Raw genomic sequence first — 16,242 nt, 5'->3', positions numbered from 1 at the left:
AGGAAACGACTGCCCACAACAGGAAGTGATGATACCTTGTCTGGGGCCGCAAACCCCTCCTCCCCAGCCTATTAGCCAATCCCAGGCGATTCCTCGAAAAGGCTTGCCGGGAGGGGGAGGGAGGACAGCGGACGACGCCGACGCGGGCGGCAAGGCGGGCTGCGGCCTGGAAAAGGAAAGCTACTTGTGACGCCCACTGTGTGACAAGCCCCACCTTCCTCCGCCATTTTGAATTGTGGCGAGAGATTCGCGTTCTGAGAATTGTGGGAACCTTTGCTTTCCCATTTTGAAAACTGAAGCACGTCATTTTCTGATGGCTTGAAGCTAAAAATGTGATAATAGTTTAACGAGGTCGCTTCACACAATCCAGACTAGTTCATCCTACCTTTTATTAAAGGTATATATTTATTAAGCGCCAACTGTAAAGCGCTGTTGTACATGTTGGGGATACGGCGGAAATAAAAACAGACCAAAATACGAGTTCTCATAGACGAGAGAGAGAGAGAGAGAGAGAGAGAGAGAGAGAGAGAGAGAGAGAGAGAATGAATAAAAGTGAGAGAAAGGGGTGAGAGAGTGCGACGAATTGCAATTCCAAAAAAGAGTGGTCAGAGATGGGCTCTCAGATGGTAACTCCCTGAAATACTTGAAAAGGGGCGGTGATTGTAAAAGGGTGGGAAAATCTGATAACGTTGGAATTTGTAAAGGGCAGTTAAGGAAGATCTTAGGAGGTAATGCCTACAGGAAACTCCGGAATAAGTCACACAAAATCTAATTCCCAGTTTCACAGTTAAAGAAAAACCACATTACCCAAGTTTTTAGGGTGTTTCCGTGTTTCTTTTCCCATTTTCTGTTGTTGTTTTTTTTTTGAGTAACTCTCCAGCTATATTGGTCCTATGCTGTAATTTAGGGAGTCTAAAGTTCGCAACCATTAGTCTTTGCTATTGACAGAAAAATGTTCAAGAATTAGAAATTTTAGAAGCTGTTTATTTTTAAAACAAGCCTCTTCTCAATTGTCGTTTTCCCAGAAAAGACGTCCCTAACCACCCAATTTAACATATCAATTTCTCCATCTCCTTACCTGCTTAATTTTCTTTAAAGCACTTAATCTTAAAATGCATTATTTGTGTACTTCAACCCTTAAGAGCAGTGAACCTCTTTTTGTTGTCGTTGTTCACTGTCACATCCCCAGTCAGCTCATAGTAGTCCCTCAAATATTTTTTGAGAGAACGCTTCCTCAGCATGAAGGCCATTTTATCAGCCTGGAATATAAGTATTTTACTCCAAGCAGTTCCCCAATATCCCTCATAAGCTCCTCCTCAACTCGCTTTCCAGCAGGCTTGATCTTGTCATTTTTGACAGTATGTAAATATGATTTAAGTGCTGTGTTTCTACTCAGTTTTTGTCTTGTATTACGTAATCACATACTAGAACTTTTACCTAGAACATATAAAAGGAATTCTTCAGTATCCTGTAATGTTATTAAGCCTGATATTGAGCTTATGATAATAACATTACCAACTCCTTAACACATTCTTAATGCAAACGCGGCTTAACATAAAATATAAAATCATAAAAGAAGTAGAAGAAAATACAAGCGAATATGTGTATACCCTTGAGGATATAGAACTTTCTAAATATGACACAAGTCCAAAAGTGAAAATACTATTAAATATGACTTCATAAATAAAAGTAAAGCTTCTGAATGACAAAATGTAAGGTTAGTAAAGTTAAGAGACAAATAGCAACTGAAAAAAAAACATTTCAACATGACAGATGACAGCTATGGGGTAATACTGGTTTATGATAAAATTAAAAGACAGCATAATTGACAAAATGCTAAATATATGATAAACATATCTGGCTAATATCACTAGTCCCTAAAGAGCTATTATAAACTGATTTTAAAAAATAAATACCACAATTTAAAAATCTGAGAAGGACATGGATAGGCAATTTAAATGTTCAACCTCACCAGTAATCAGAAATAAAAATTAAAATGGGATTTCTCTTTTTGCCCTTCAGAATATCAAAGAACAAAATTCCGACAATATTGTTTGCTGCTGTTACAAATTGATATAATATTTTTGAGGCAATTTGTCAATATGTGTCAAAAGCCTCACATATCCATACTGTTTAACCAACAAGACACATACAGAAATGTAATTTAAGGAAAAGAAGTGGACAAAGATGTATGTAATGTTAATCATTGAAATATCAGTCCTAGCCAGTTTGGCTCTGTGGATAAAGCATCAGTCCTCGGGCTGAAGGGTCCCAAATTGGATTCTGGTCAAGGACATGTACCTCGTTGCGGGCTCAATCCCTGGCCCTGGTTGTGGTGCATGCTGGAGGCAACCAATAGATGTGTCTCTCTCTAACACATCGACTTTTCTCTCTCTGTGTCCCTCCCCATTCCTTCCATGCTCTCTAAAACAGTGGTTCTCAACCTTGGCTGCACATTAGAATCACCTGGGAATCTTTTTAAAATCCTGATTTCTGGGCCTCATCCTCCGGAAATTCTGTTTCTTTGTTATGGTGTGGAGCCACAACATTAGTAACAGAAACAGAATTTCCGGAGGATGAGGCCCAGAAATCAGGATTTTAAAAAGATTCCCAGGTGGTTCTAATGTGCAGCCAAGGTTAAGAACCACTGGTCTAGATGAATATACAGGCAAATAAAATGTGAAGGAATTATTAGGTATTTTAACATTCTTTACTTCTTTCTGTATTGTTTTGAATATTTTACAATGTGCATGCACTACTTGGTATTGGGAAGAGGGGTCATTTTCATTTTCAAAGAAAAGTCTATTTGAATCTGAAAAGAAAAGAAAACATCTCTCCATCCTCTTATTTCTTCAATGTTTCATTCAAGTATACCCTTCTCTCCTTCCATCCTCCCTCTCTCCCTGCTCCCTCTTTCTTTTCTTTCTTTCTTTCTTTCTTTCTTTCTTTCTTTCTTTCTTTCTTTCTTCCTTCCTTTCTTTCTTTCTTTCTTTCTTTTCTTCCTTTCCCTTACTCATCTCTTTCATATATTCTTTCATGCTCATTTATAATCAAGGAGCTGCAACTATTTATTCAATTTTGGCATTCATTTCACCTAGAAGCCAAGGAAGAAACCACTGAATAATTTTCATTGTTTTCTTGCAGCCTAATTGAATTTCTCACCAATGTGCTTTTTACATATTCATGATGTTCAAATGATTTTTACCCCTTCCTGGTAAAATGTCCTTTAATGGGATAAAAGTAAAAGAATTTTCCAATCTTCCTCTATTCATTTATTCAAAAAAATGTATTGATCATCTAATATATGCTGGTGACTGGGAATAGATGGGTAGACCACAAACAAGAAGATTCTGCCCTTGTGGCAAGACAGACATTGCTTATAAATGTAATGAACAGTTTTACAAAGGAGATATGTGGATACAGTGGGAGGGATATATAAAGGGAACATTTAACTTAGAGAAGTTGCCATTTTTATTTTTTTATTTTTTTAATATATTTTATTGATTTTTTACAGAGAGGAAGGGAGAGAGATAGAGAGTTAGAAACATCGATGAGAGAGAAACATCGATCAGCTGCCTCCTGCACATCTCCTACTGGGGATGTGCCCGCAACCCAGGTACATGCCCTTGACCGGAATCGAACCTGGGACCTTTCAGTCCGGAAGCCGATGCTCTATCCACTGAGCCAAACCGGTTTCGGCTGAGAAGTTGCCATTTTTAGCTGAGATCTGAGCTAAAGTAAGACTGACGGTTAGGAAGAAAGGCAGATTAGGGAGGAGCTCTGGGAGTGTGAATAACCTGTACAATTTTGCTAGGGTGAGAAAATAGAGCCTGAGGAAGTGAAAGAATAGCTTATTTTCTGTAGAAAATCATTCCATTTTATTTTCTTCATAACACTCATCACATTGGAATGTATTTTGTCTATTTTGTAGTTTATGTTATTCATTGATTGTAGTATTTGTTTATAGTCTGTCAGTTCCCACTGGCCCACCCACCCCCAGGCTTAAGTTCCTTGGGAACTGAGGCTTTGCCTCCCCCATTTACCGCCATATTTTCTGACCCTAAAATATGTAATAGACAATATATTTTTAAAGAATCAATGAATTAGCTTGTAGTTCACATTAGATATTTTGGATCTTATCCTAAAAACAATGAGAAGTTTTTAAGGAGCTTTTAAAAAGAGATCATTTAAAAATGATTCAATAAAGGTGTTTTAAAAAATCTTTATGCTTGATATGTGCTCGAGACTGCATTTTCTTTATAGTAGATATGCTTACTGTTTTAAGATTCCAAACTTCTTTATCTTTATGAAATGAAACTGTTTTTCTTTCAAAATGACACCTACAATATGTATATTTATTTAGTTTAGAAACTACTCCTAATGTCAAAGTAGCTTTTTAAAATCTTTTGAATAAGTACCACTGGCTCAAATCAATTTAATTGGAAAACAAATGTCTGTCTCTTAGTGCTTCCATTTTTGTCTCAGTTATATTCTTAGGAGTTCACAATAATATTCAAGATATAAGTGAATCATAAATGTTTTCTTCAGTTTCCCTGAGGAAGGGAATAGGAGGATGGGAAAAGACAAGTGAAAGGTAATCAGTACTTCATTTTATTCAGTTAGGTCATTCATTCAACAATATGTATTGTGTGCTATGGCACTGTGGCAGGCCTTGGGGCTGTAGATATAAAAGATGTAGTCTCTGTCCTGAAGAAGTTCACAATCCAGAAAAAGATGTATCCTAGAAGGATGTAGTTCATCTACAGTCATTTTGTAAAGATATGTGGAATCTAAAGCTGATATGTTGGTTCCATTGTAGGGGCCCAGACAACACTTTTAAGAAAGTCACCCACAAGCTTGGATTTATAGAATGTCAGAGGTTTTAAAAATAAGTGAAAGATTAAAGGGCGAAGCACACATATCATGAGTAAAGCCCTTCTATTCCTTACCATATTTAGAAGCCTTAAAAAAAACAGCATCATATATTTCCCATAGGCTGGTAGAAAAGATTACAATTGCTTTCATTACTCACACTCCAATGCCATATTTGTATTTGCATTGTTATTGAAAACCTAGTTGCTCTAAAACTCAGTTTATCTCTTTGAAAAATGTATATAGTGGTATCTATTGTTCATCCCACAAATGACCTGTAAGTTAATTAATGTGGTTGTTCTCCAGTAACATATACTCTAGAAACAGGAAGTATTATTGCAAATATTTAAATATAGTAAAATAAAATATGTATTGATGTCTAGTTAATTAAATGAATAGTAGGGGAACTCAGTGTATTTACTGTCATGCCTTTTTTCTAGCTATTACAGCCACAGTGAAAGGTGTCTGTTTACATTATATGATTTCTGGGAATATAAAAGTAACCTGCCTAACGAAGTAATGTCAAGCACCTTATGTTTCCAAACATGAAGGTTTTAGATGCTCTAGTTATAAAGCATAGGGCAGTTTTCCAGCTCATGCCAAACAACTAGAAAGTAATCTTCCTGTAACAACTTAACTATTATTGCAGAGAAGCCTTATCTTATCTCCAATTAGTAATCTATTTTTTTAATTATTTAAACTGTGAAAATAAAATGTTGACTATGCACTGTCTCTGGCATCAAACAACTATGTAATAAGTTTCTCTTTGGAGACAGGATGACTCTGTCTCCATCCTCCTCAGTCACCATAAAAACCTCAAGCCCATCTGGTCCTACACCCACCTAAACTTTCATTTCTATAGAGGTCAGCTATAAATCCACTTCCATCTCCACCTGCACTGTTTTGCACTCTCTCAACATTTTCTGAGCTCTTTGGACCTTGCATTTGAAGGTAACACACTCCCCTGCTTCCTTAGTCTCTTCATAGAAAGGTCTCTCCTCAGCACTCTGACTGAAAAGTTCCAGCTTCCAAAATACCTCCATTCTCCCAAGACTCACTGAGAAAACAAACAAAAAACCCAAATGTAGACTTTTTTTCTTCGAAAAGCTTTCATATCTCAAACTCAGACAAGGAGATGGGTGAGGCCTTTAAATAAAGTGCAGATGCCTAGGCCTCATCCTAGGATTCTGATTCAGATGTTTTAAGAACTTAGGAATCTACATTTTAAATAAACTCTCCAGAAGGTTCAGATGCAGGTTATCTGCAGAGAAGTATTTGAAAGATGGACTTTAGTAAAAACAATAATAGTTACCCTTCTATGTGTCCCTACTATGTGCCAAGAACATTATGTACATTGTGTCATTTAACTCTCATTAAAAAAACATTGGAAAATGTTATGAGCATTTTATAGTTGAGGAAAATAAAACTCAAAGCAGCAAAACCAAAATATGCATGAGATCACACAACTAGGAATTAATAGAGATAGGTTTGTATTCTAAGTGTGTGCTGCTTCTAACAACCCAGATCTCCTAGCTCCTAAACCAGGGCTTAAGTAAATAATATATTAAAATAATATTTTCTTAAAGATGATTAAAAAAATAGCCCAGCTCAGCTGGAAATTTTATTCCTTAGATGTTCTGTATATTTTACAATACTAAAGATCTTGAATGGGCATGGTCTTTTCAAACATGTTCTCTCTCTTTCTTTCTCTCTCTCTCTCTCTCTCTCTCTCTCTCTCTCTCTCTCTCCCCCCCCCCTATCTCGCTCTCTTTCTCTCTTGGCTGAAATAACTTATTTATTTGACTAGATTTATTCAATTTTTTCCTTTTTGGCAAGACAAAAGTACTTGGAAATACCTAGGGGAAAAAATACAATCTCTGACGTCAGGAAAGCCTGGACAGTGCTTATCTGCTTCTAAGCACTCAAGATGATGTAGCTGTGATAAAATGCCTATCAGTCTTCCATAGCTCTATATGTCAAGGAGAAATAGAATTCTGTTTTAAAATATGCCTTACTACCTACATATAGAAGTAGATAAATTAATATTTATTGTGTACTTAAAATGTTGTGCTCACGTAGGCAGCACATATACTAAAATGTGCCAGGCTCTGTATTACCACTAAACAGTTCTCTTATTTAAGGCTCACAATAAACATGCGATGTAGGTATTAGTATACCCATATTAAAGTTGGGAAAATTAAAATTTAAAGTAACTCTATCAAGCAATACAGCTAGTAAGTGAAGGAGCCTGGGATACAAACTGAGTCTGTGTTACTTTAGAGTCCAGGCTAGGTGCTTAATCCCTCTATTAAACCTATAAAACAAGCATGTCAAACTCCCGGCTCGCAGGCCACATGCGGCCCACAACTAATATTTTAGCGGCCCAGCCAATATAACAGTATGTAGGAAATGTTTTAATAAAAATTTTATAACTTAATTTTTACAATATTTGTTATACATAATTATTAAAAATGAACTACAACGTTCCCTAATGACTGATTACTATAATCCTGTTGCATTCATTTCCCTTACTCACCTTACCCACAGGCACACCATTTCTCTCAACTAATACTAGCAGTGGATATTTTAGCAGCCTATGGCCACGTCATTAGTCTTGTACTGACTTGCTTGGCATGCACAACAGGAAATTTTTCGCTTTCGGAGAACAAGGAAAATTTGCGTTATGGCTATTAATTTGTGCAGTTATTCAGTGTCTAAGTTAATGTTCATGAAAAATATATTAATTTTGGGAGGGGGCAGAGGCGGAGGCACGGGAGGGGGCCGCTGTAGCCCAGGACCTGCAGGCCCTGGGGTATGAGAACTTCCTAGGGGCAGCGGCGCTGAGCCCCTCGGACCCAGACTTCACGGCGCTGTGCCCTTGGCTGGCGGCTGGCGGCTGGCGGCTGAGCTGGTGACTCTGGGCGCCTTGGAGCAGGAACGAGAGGAGGGCGCGGAGGCACTGAGTGCCAGGTGATAGACCCGGCGCGGAAGAGGACTTCCTGCGACAGCTGCCCCGCCTGCTGGAGGAGCTGCCCTGCCCTGACTGTGCGCTCTGCAGCGGAGACTGCGCGACCGCACTGCGGGAGCCTGGCGCTGGCCTGCGCCTTCTGCTTCTCAGAGCTGCTGCCTTCCCTGCCCTCAGGATCCCTGCAGCCCCTTCTAAGCTACCCACTAGACGCACCTAGGTGGGAAGCATTGGAGTCCCTGTACCAAAGCTTGGGCGATCAGTACTGCTGCCGCCATAGCCTCCTCCTAAAGCACCTGGACCTCACAATATTTGCATTCCAGTGGAGTGATCAGGCAGAGGCCCAAGGGGAGGCCATGAAGGCAGTGCTGTTCCCAATTCGAGAGACTATGACCCCAGAATCGGATGTCTCCATTGCACACATCCTGGCTGCCTGAGCTGATCTGTCTCGTCTTGTCCCAGCCATGAGCAAGGCTGCCCGCCGAGGGACCAGCTATGCCATCCACAAGGTGCTTATGGGCAATGTGCCAGACCGTGGGGGACGTCCAAATGAGTTTGAAGCTCTTATGCCCAGCTTGCAGAGCAGAAGAGAGAATGGAGGTGGGAGGAAGGCAGGCCGCCACTGCTGGGGCGATAAGAAGAAAAAGAAATGAAGGGGGAGTGGAGCCACTATGAGATGCTGATACCATTAATATATATATATTAATTTTATGAAAATTTTCTATTGTTTTATGTTAATGATGACTCATTTATTTCAGCCCTTTGTATTCAGCATGTCTCTATCGAAATAAACCTACCTTTATGAAAATTGAAGCTTTTGTTTTTTTGCGGCCCACATAAACTTAAACCTTGTTTATTTGGCTCATGTTAGCCTTTGAGTTTGACATGCTTGCTATACAAACTAACCTTTCAGGCAAATAGTACCCTTTAGAGAGAAAAATAACTGCAAGTGGGTTATTAAAGAGACACCACCACATGATTCAGAATAGGGAGTGGAAGAGAGTATTTTTATTTTAGATGTCTTTGCTTTATCCATGGAGCACAGGGCCAGTAGATGCATCCATTTCTCATACATGAAGTACCCATTACTACCCTATAGCTATTTCACATTGAGTGGTAGGTGACCTGCATTAGTTTGAGCTATGAGCAAAGAGAGGGAAATACGACGTTCTCTTTTTTAAAATTTTTTTATTGATTAAGTTATTACATATGTGTCCTTATCTCTACATTACCTCCCATCCCCCCAACTCATGCCCTCACCCCTATGTTGTCTGTGTCCATTGGTTAGGCCTATATGCATGCATATAAGTCCTTTGGATGATCTCTCCCACTTACTCCCAACCTCCCTTACCGTCCCTCTGAGGTTTGACAGTCTGATCAATGCTATTCTGTCTCTGGATCTGTTTTTGTTCATCAGTTTATGTTGTCCATTATATTCCACAAATGAGTGAGATAATGTGATATTTATCTTTCTCTGACTGGCTTATTTCATTTAGCATAATGCTCTCCAGTTCCATCCATGCAGTTGCAAATGGTAAGAACTCATTCTTTTTTATCGCAGCATAGTATTCCATTGTGTAGATGTACCACAGTTTTTTAATCCCTCATCTGCTGATGGGCACTTAGGCTGTTTCCAAATCTTCGCTATGGTGAATTGTGCTGCTATGAACATAAAGGTGCATATATCCTTTCTAATTGGTGTTTCTAGTTCCTTGGGATATATTCCTAGAAGTGGGATTACTGGGTCAAATGGGAGTTCCATTTTTAACTTTTTGAGGAAACTCCATACTGTTCTCCACAGTGGCTGCACCAGTCTGAATTACCACCAGCAGTGCACAAGTGTTCCTTTTTCTCCGCATCCTCCCCAGCACTTGTCATTTTTTGATTTGTTGATGATAGCCATTCTGACAGGTGTGAGATGGTACCGCATTATTGTTTTGATTTGCATCTCTCAGATGATTAATGACTTTGGACATGTTTTCATATGTCTTTTGGCCTTTCTTCTGTCTTCTTTCAATAAGTATCCTTTTAGGTCCATTACCTATTTTTTTATTGGGTTGTTTATCTTCCTTTTGTTAAGTTGTATGAGTTCCCTGTAAATGTTGGAGACTAAAGCTTTATCGGTGATAACATTTGCAAATATGTTCTCCCATGCAGTGGGCGTTCTTGTTATTTTGTTGATGGTTTCCTTTGCTGTGCAGAAGCTTTTTATTTTGATGTAGTCATTTGTTTATTTTCTCTTTAGTTTCCATTGCCCTAGGAGCAGTATCAGTGAAGAGATTGTTTCGACATATGTCTGAGATTTTGCTGCCTGTGGATTTCTCTAGTATTTTTATGGTTTCCCATCTTATGTTTAAGTCCTGTATCCATTTTGAGTTTGTTTTTGTGTATGGTGTAAGGTGGTGGTCTAGTTTCATTTTTTTTGCATGTATCTGTCCAAATTTTCCAACACCATTTATTGAAGAGGCTGTCTTGACTCCATTGTATGTTCCTGCCTCCTTTGTCAAATATTAATTGAGCATAGTGGTTTGGGTCCATTTCTGGGTTCTCTATTCTATTCCATTGATCTATACGTCTGTCCTTGTGCAGTACCAGGGTGTTTTGAGAACAGTGGCTTTGTAGTACAGCTTGATATCCTTGATATCTGGTATTGAGAACCCACCTGCTTTGTTCTTCTTTCTCAGGATCGCTGCAGCTATTCGGGGTCTTTTTAAATTCCCAATGAATTTTTGAAAAGTTTCTTCTAGGTCTGTGAAATATGCCATTGGTAATTTAATGGGGAGTTCATTGAATCAATAGATTGCTTTGGGTAGTATGGACATCTTGATGATGTTTATTTTACAATCCATGAACACCAAATGTTATTCCATCTGTTTATGTCTTTCTCTATCTCCTTTTTCAGTGTCCCGTAGTTTTCTGCGTATAGGTCTTTTACCTTCTTAGTCAGGTTTATTCCTAGGTATCTTAATTTTTTTGGTGCGATGGTAAATGGGATGGCTTTTTAAGTCTCTCTTTCTGTAAGTTCATTATTGCTGTACAGAAATGCCATAGATTTCTAGGTGTTAATTTCATATCCTGCTACAGTGCCAAATTCAATTATTAAGTCTAATAATTTTTTGATGCAGTCTTTAGGGTTTTCTATGTACAGTATCATGTCATCTGTGAAAAAAGAGAGTTTTACTTCTTCTTTTCCCATTTGGATGCCTTTTATTTCTTTTTCTTGTCTGATCGCAATGGCTAGTACTTCCAGTACTATGTTGAACAAGAGTGGTGAGAGTAGGCATCCCAATCTTCTTTTAAATATTTATTGTTCAGATTATTACAGTTGTTCCTCTTCCACCCCCCCATAGCTCCCCTCCACCCAGTTCCCACCCCACCCTCTGCCCTTACCTCCCCACTGTCCTCATCCATAGGTGTACGATTTTTGTCAAGTCTCTCCCCGCACCCCCCTTCCCCCCCAAGAATTATCAGTCCACTCCCTTTCTATGCCCCTGATTCTATTATAATCACCAGTTTACTCTGTTCATCAGATTTTTTATTCCCTTGATTTTTAGATTCACTTGTTGATAGATGTCTATTTGTTGTTCCTAATTTTTATCTTTACCTTTTTCTTCTTCCTCTTCTTAAAGGATACCTTTCAGCATGTTCATATAATACTGGTTTGGTGGTGATGAACTCCTTTAGCTTTTTCTTATCAGTGAAGCTCTTTATCTGACCTTCAATTCTGAATGATAGCTTTGCTGGATAAAGTAATCTTGGTTGTAGGGTCTTGGTATTCATCGCTTTGAATATTTCTTGCCACTCCCTTCTGGCCTGCATCGTTTCTGTTGAGAAATCTGCTGACAATTGTATGGGTACTCCAGTGTAGGTAACTGCGTTTCTTTCTCTTGCTGCTTTTAAGATTTTCTCTTTGTCTTTTGCCGTTGGCATTTTAATTATGATGTGTCTTGGTGTGGTCCTCTTTGGATTCCTTTTGTTTGGGGTTCTCTGCGCTTCCTGGACTTGTAAGTCTATTTCTTTTTCCAGGTAGGGGAAGTTTTCTGTCATTATTTCTTCAAATAGGTTTTCAACATCTTGCTTTCTCTCTTCTTCTGGCACCCTTGTAATTCGGATGTTGGTACTCTTGAAGCTGTCCCAGAGGCTCCTTACACTATCTTCGTATTTTTGGATTCTTTTTTCTTTTTTCTTTTCCAGTTGGGTGTTTTTTGGTTCTTCATATTTCAAATCTTTGACTTGATTCTTGGGATCCTGTTGTCTGCTGTTGGATCTCTGTATATTATTCTTTATTTCAGTGTATGCTTAATTTCTAGTTGGTCCTTTTTCATATCCTCGAGGGTCTCACTAAATTTATCAGCGGTTTCTAGAAAATTCTTGAAGAACCTTATAACCATGGTTTTGAACTCTATATCCAGTAGTTTGCTTTCCTCCATTTCTGTCATTTGTGACCTGTTTCTTTTTCTCTGCATTTTGGCTGCTTCCCTGTGTTAATAGAGTTGCTTTGTGTGCTAGGTGTCCTATAGGGCCCAGTGGCTCAGCCTCCCCAATTACCTGAGGTGGACACTCTTGGTGCACCACTTTGTGGGCTGTGTGCACAGTCTTGTTGTAGTTAAGCCTTGATTGTTGTAGGTATCAGTGGGAGGAATTGACTGCCAGGCCAATTTGCTGTGAGAATCAGCTGTGTCTGCAGTGGGAGAACTTCTGTGCTGAAGACACCCTTATGGGGCAAGACTTGCTTCAGTGGGGCTTTGGTGCTCACTGAATCTGCCCCCTGAGTGTGTCCCTTATGGATCTGAGGAGTTGTAATCTGGATGGTCCCCCCCTGACCACTGGGTACACGGGCTCTTGGATCTCTAAGGAGGTGCTAATTTAGCCTCTGCCTGAGGCTACCCAGCAGGAGCTAAGGAGAGATCTGCAGATTCCTCTTCCTTGTTTGGGGTTTGGAGGTGCCCTGATGAGGCCCAGCTGTGAAGCAATGCAAGCTGCTGTGGGGCCTTGGGCCTTCTTTTGGATTCTCTGAGTCTCTCTGACCCAGCTGCAGTTTGTTAGGTAATTTTAGATTGCAAAGGGTCAGCCCATTCATATGCAAAAGCCTCTGCTAGCAGCTTGGGTGGGGCGGAGTCTCAGCTAATCCACAGGGCTCTGCAAACAGTTATGGCTGATCCTCAGCCCTGCCTTAAGAGGCCCCTGGGTCTCAGTGTCCCGTCTCAGTTTCACACAGTAATCGGTAATTGCTGCAAGCAACTCTGAGATAAAGCTGGCCTCAAGTTCGGGCCGCTGCCAGACAGTCCAGTTTCTCCCTCTATGGGTCTGGGTCCCCAGAGTCTCGCTCAGAATTGGAGTTCAGAGCAGTCGGCAGCTTGTGACTCCCTCCCGATTGAAAAAGACACCCGCATCCTCGGTTGCCAGCCCTTTCCGAGCGCGCGCGCCTCTGTACCTCTGCACTTTACTTCCACACCTCCTCTGAGTCTCAGTGTGCTTTTCTCTTCCCTTCTAGTTGTAGAATTTCCACTCAGCCAGCCTTCCTGTGGTTCTGGATGATGTCTGTTTTGTCTTTTAGTTGTAGCTTTGAAATGGTTGTGCTAGGTAGCAATTTCAGGTGTTTACCTATGCTGCCATCTTGGTTTCCCCTTGGGCACGCCTGTCTTATTCCTGCTCTTAGGGGAAATGGATAGAGGGTTAGAAACAGCGATGAGAGAGAAACATCGATCAGCTGCTTCCTGCACCCCCCCTACTGGGGATGTGCCCACAACCAAGGTACATGCCCTTGACCGGAATCAAACCTGGGACCCTACAGTCTGCAGGCTGATGCTCTATCTACTGAGCCAAACTGGCTAGGGCCGTGTTTGGCAAACTGCAGCTCATGAGCCACATGCGGCTCTTTGGCCCCTTTAGTGTGGCTCTTCCTAAGCCTTAGGAGTACCCTAATTAAGTTCATAACAATGTACCTACCTATATAGTTTAAGTTTAAAAAATTTGGCTCTCAAAAGAAATTTCAATCATTGTACTGTTGATATTTGTCTCTGTTGACTAATGAGTTTGCCAACCACTGGGCTAGGGCAAGAGATCCTTATTTTTTACAGCTGTATAATATTCCATGGTATAAATGTACCATGGCTTTTTTATCCAGTTATCAACTGATGGGCACTTGGGTGGTTTCCAGATTTTTGCTATTGTAAATAATGCTGTTATGAACACAGGGGTGCATATGTTCTTGCTTATTGCTATTTCAGGCATCTTAGGATATATTCCTAGAAGTGTGATTACTGGGTCAAATGGCAGTTCAACTTTTTATTTTTTGAGGAAACTCCACACTGTTTTTCATACTAGTTGTACTAATCTGCATTCCCACCAGCAGGGTATAGAGTTCCTTTATCTCCTCATCCTCACCAGCACTTGTTGTTTGTTGACTTATTGATTGTAACCATTCTGGCAGGTGTGAGGTGATATCTCATTGTAGTTTATTTTTTTAATTTTTTTTATTGCTTAAAGTATTACAAAGGGTATTACATATGTCTCCTTATTTCCCCCCACCCTTGACAATCCCCTGGCCTCCCCTACCCCCCATCATTGTAGTTTTAATTGCATTTCTCTGATGATTAGTGGCATTGAGCATTTTTTCATATGCCTCTTGGCCATTTGTATGTCCTCTTTGGAGAAGTGTTTATTTAGATTCTCGGCAAATTTTTTTTTTAATTTATTGCTTAAAGTATTACAAAGGGTATTACATATGTGTCCATTTTATCCCCCTGCCCTAGACAGTCCCCTAGCCTCCCCTATCCCTCAATGTCTTATGTCCACTGGTTATGCTTATATGCATGCATACAAGTCCTTTAGTTGATCTCTTACCCCCCTAACTCCTGCCCCCCAACCCTCCCCGGCCTTCCCGCTGCAGTTTGACAATCTGTTTGAGGCAGCTCTGCCTCTGTATCTATTATTGTTCAAAAGTTTATAATGGTCTCTATTATCCATGAATGAGTGAGATCATGTGGTATTTTTCCTTCATTGACTGGCTTATTTCACTTAGCATAATGCTCTCCAGTTCCATCCATGACGTTGCAAATGGTAAGAGTTCCTTCCTTTTTAGAGCAGCATAGTATTCCATCGTGTAGATGTACCACAGTTTTCTAATCCATATTTTATTATTGACTTCAGAGAAGAAGAAAGAGGAAGAGAGAGATAGAAATATCAATGCTGAGAGAGAATTACTGTTCGGCTTTCTCCTACACATCCGCTACAAGGTATAGAGCCCAAAACCCGGGCATGGGCCCTGACTGGCAATGGAACCATGACCTCCTGGTTAATAGGTTGATGTTCAACCACTGAGCAACATTTTTAATTGGATTGTTTGTCTTCCCTTTGTTGAGTTGTATGAATACTTTATACTTTATATATTTTGTAAATTAACCCCACTTGTATAATTGGCAAATATGTTCTCCTATACAGTGGATTCCACTTACATTTTTTTTAATTAAATCTTTATTGTTCAGATTATTACATTTGTTCCTCTTTTTTCCCCACATAACTCCCCTCCTCCCAGTTCCCACCCACCCTCCGCCCTCACTCCCCACCCACTGTCCTCATCCATAGGTGCACGATTTTTGTCCAGTCTCTTCCCGCATCTCCCACACCCCTTTCCCCCCCAAGAATAGTCAGTCCATTCCCTTTCTATGACCCTGATTCTATTATAATCACCAGTTCATTCTGTTCATCAGATTATTTATTCACCTGATCCTTAGATTCACTTGTTGATAGATGCATATTTGTTGTTCATAATTTGTATCTTTTTTTTTAAAATACATGTTATTGACTTTTTACAGAGAGGAAGGGAGAGGGATAGAGAGTTAGAAACATCGACGAGAAAGAAACATCGATCAGCTGCCTCCCGCACACCCCCCACTGGGGATGTGCCCGCAACCAAGTTACATGCCCTTGACCGGAATCGAACCCGGGACCCTTCAGTCCACAGGCCGACGCTCTATCCACTGAGCCAAACCGGCCAGGGCAATATAATTTCTATCTTTACCATTGTCTTCTTCTTCCTCTTCTTAAAGGATACCTTTCAGCATGTTCATATAATACTGGTTTGGTGGTGATGAACTCCGTTAGCTTTTCCTTATCTGTGAAGCTCTTTATCTGACCTTCAATTCTGAATGACAGCTTTGCTGGATAAAGTAGTCTTGGTTGTAGGTTCTTGGTATTCATCACTTTGAATATTTCTTGCCACTCTCTTCTGGCCTGCATGGTTTCTGTTGAGAAATCAGCTGACAGTCGTATGGGCATTCCCTGGTAGGTAACTGAGTTTCTTTCTCTTGCTGCTTTTAAGATTCTCTCTTTGTCTTTTGCCCTTGGCATTTTTTTAAAAAATATATTTTATTGATTTTTTACAGAGAGGAAGGGAGAGAGAT

General features: G+C 40.0%; 1 pseudogene across 1 annotated transcript; it reads left to right on the top strand.

The window, feature by feature from the left end:
* Positions 1–6,007: 6,007 nt before the first annotated feature.
* LOC308511680 (protein FAM98C-like) lies at positions 6,008–8,490 on the top strand (annotated as a pseudogene). Its single transcript has 2 exons — positions 6,008–6,011; positions 7,808–8,490. The product of its transcript is annotated as a protein FAM98C-like (transcript).
* Positions 8,491–16,242: the final 7,752 nt, after the last annotated feature.

This window comes from Myotis nattereri (assembly GCF_964212035.1).
Source record: "Myotis nattereri genome assembly, chromosome: X".
NCBI classification, from domain to species: Eukaryota; Metazoa; Chordata; class Mammalia; order Chiroptera; family Vespertilionidae; genus Myotis; species Myotis nattereri.
Note: the sequence above shows the minus strand (reverse complement) of the source record. Positions and strands in the feature narration are given on the sequence as shown.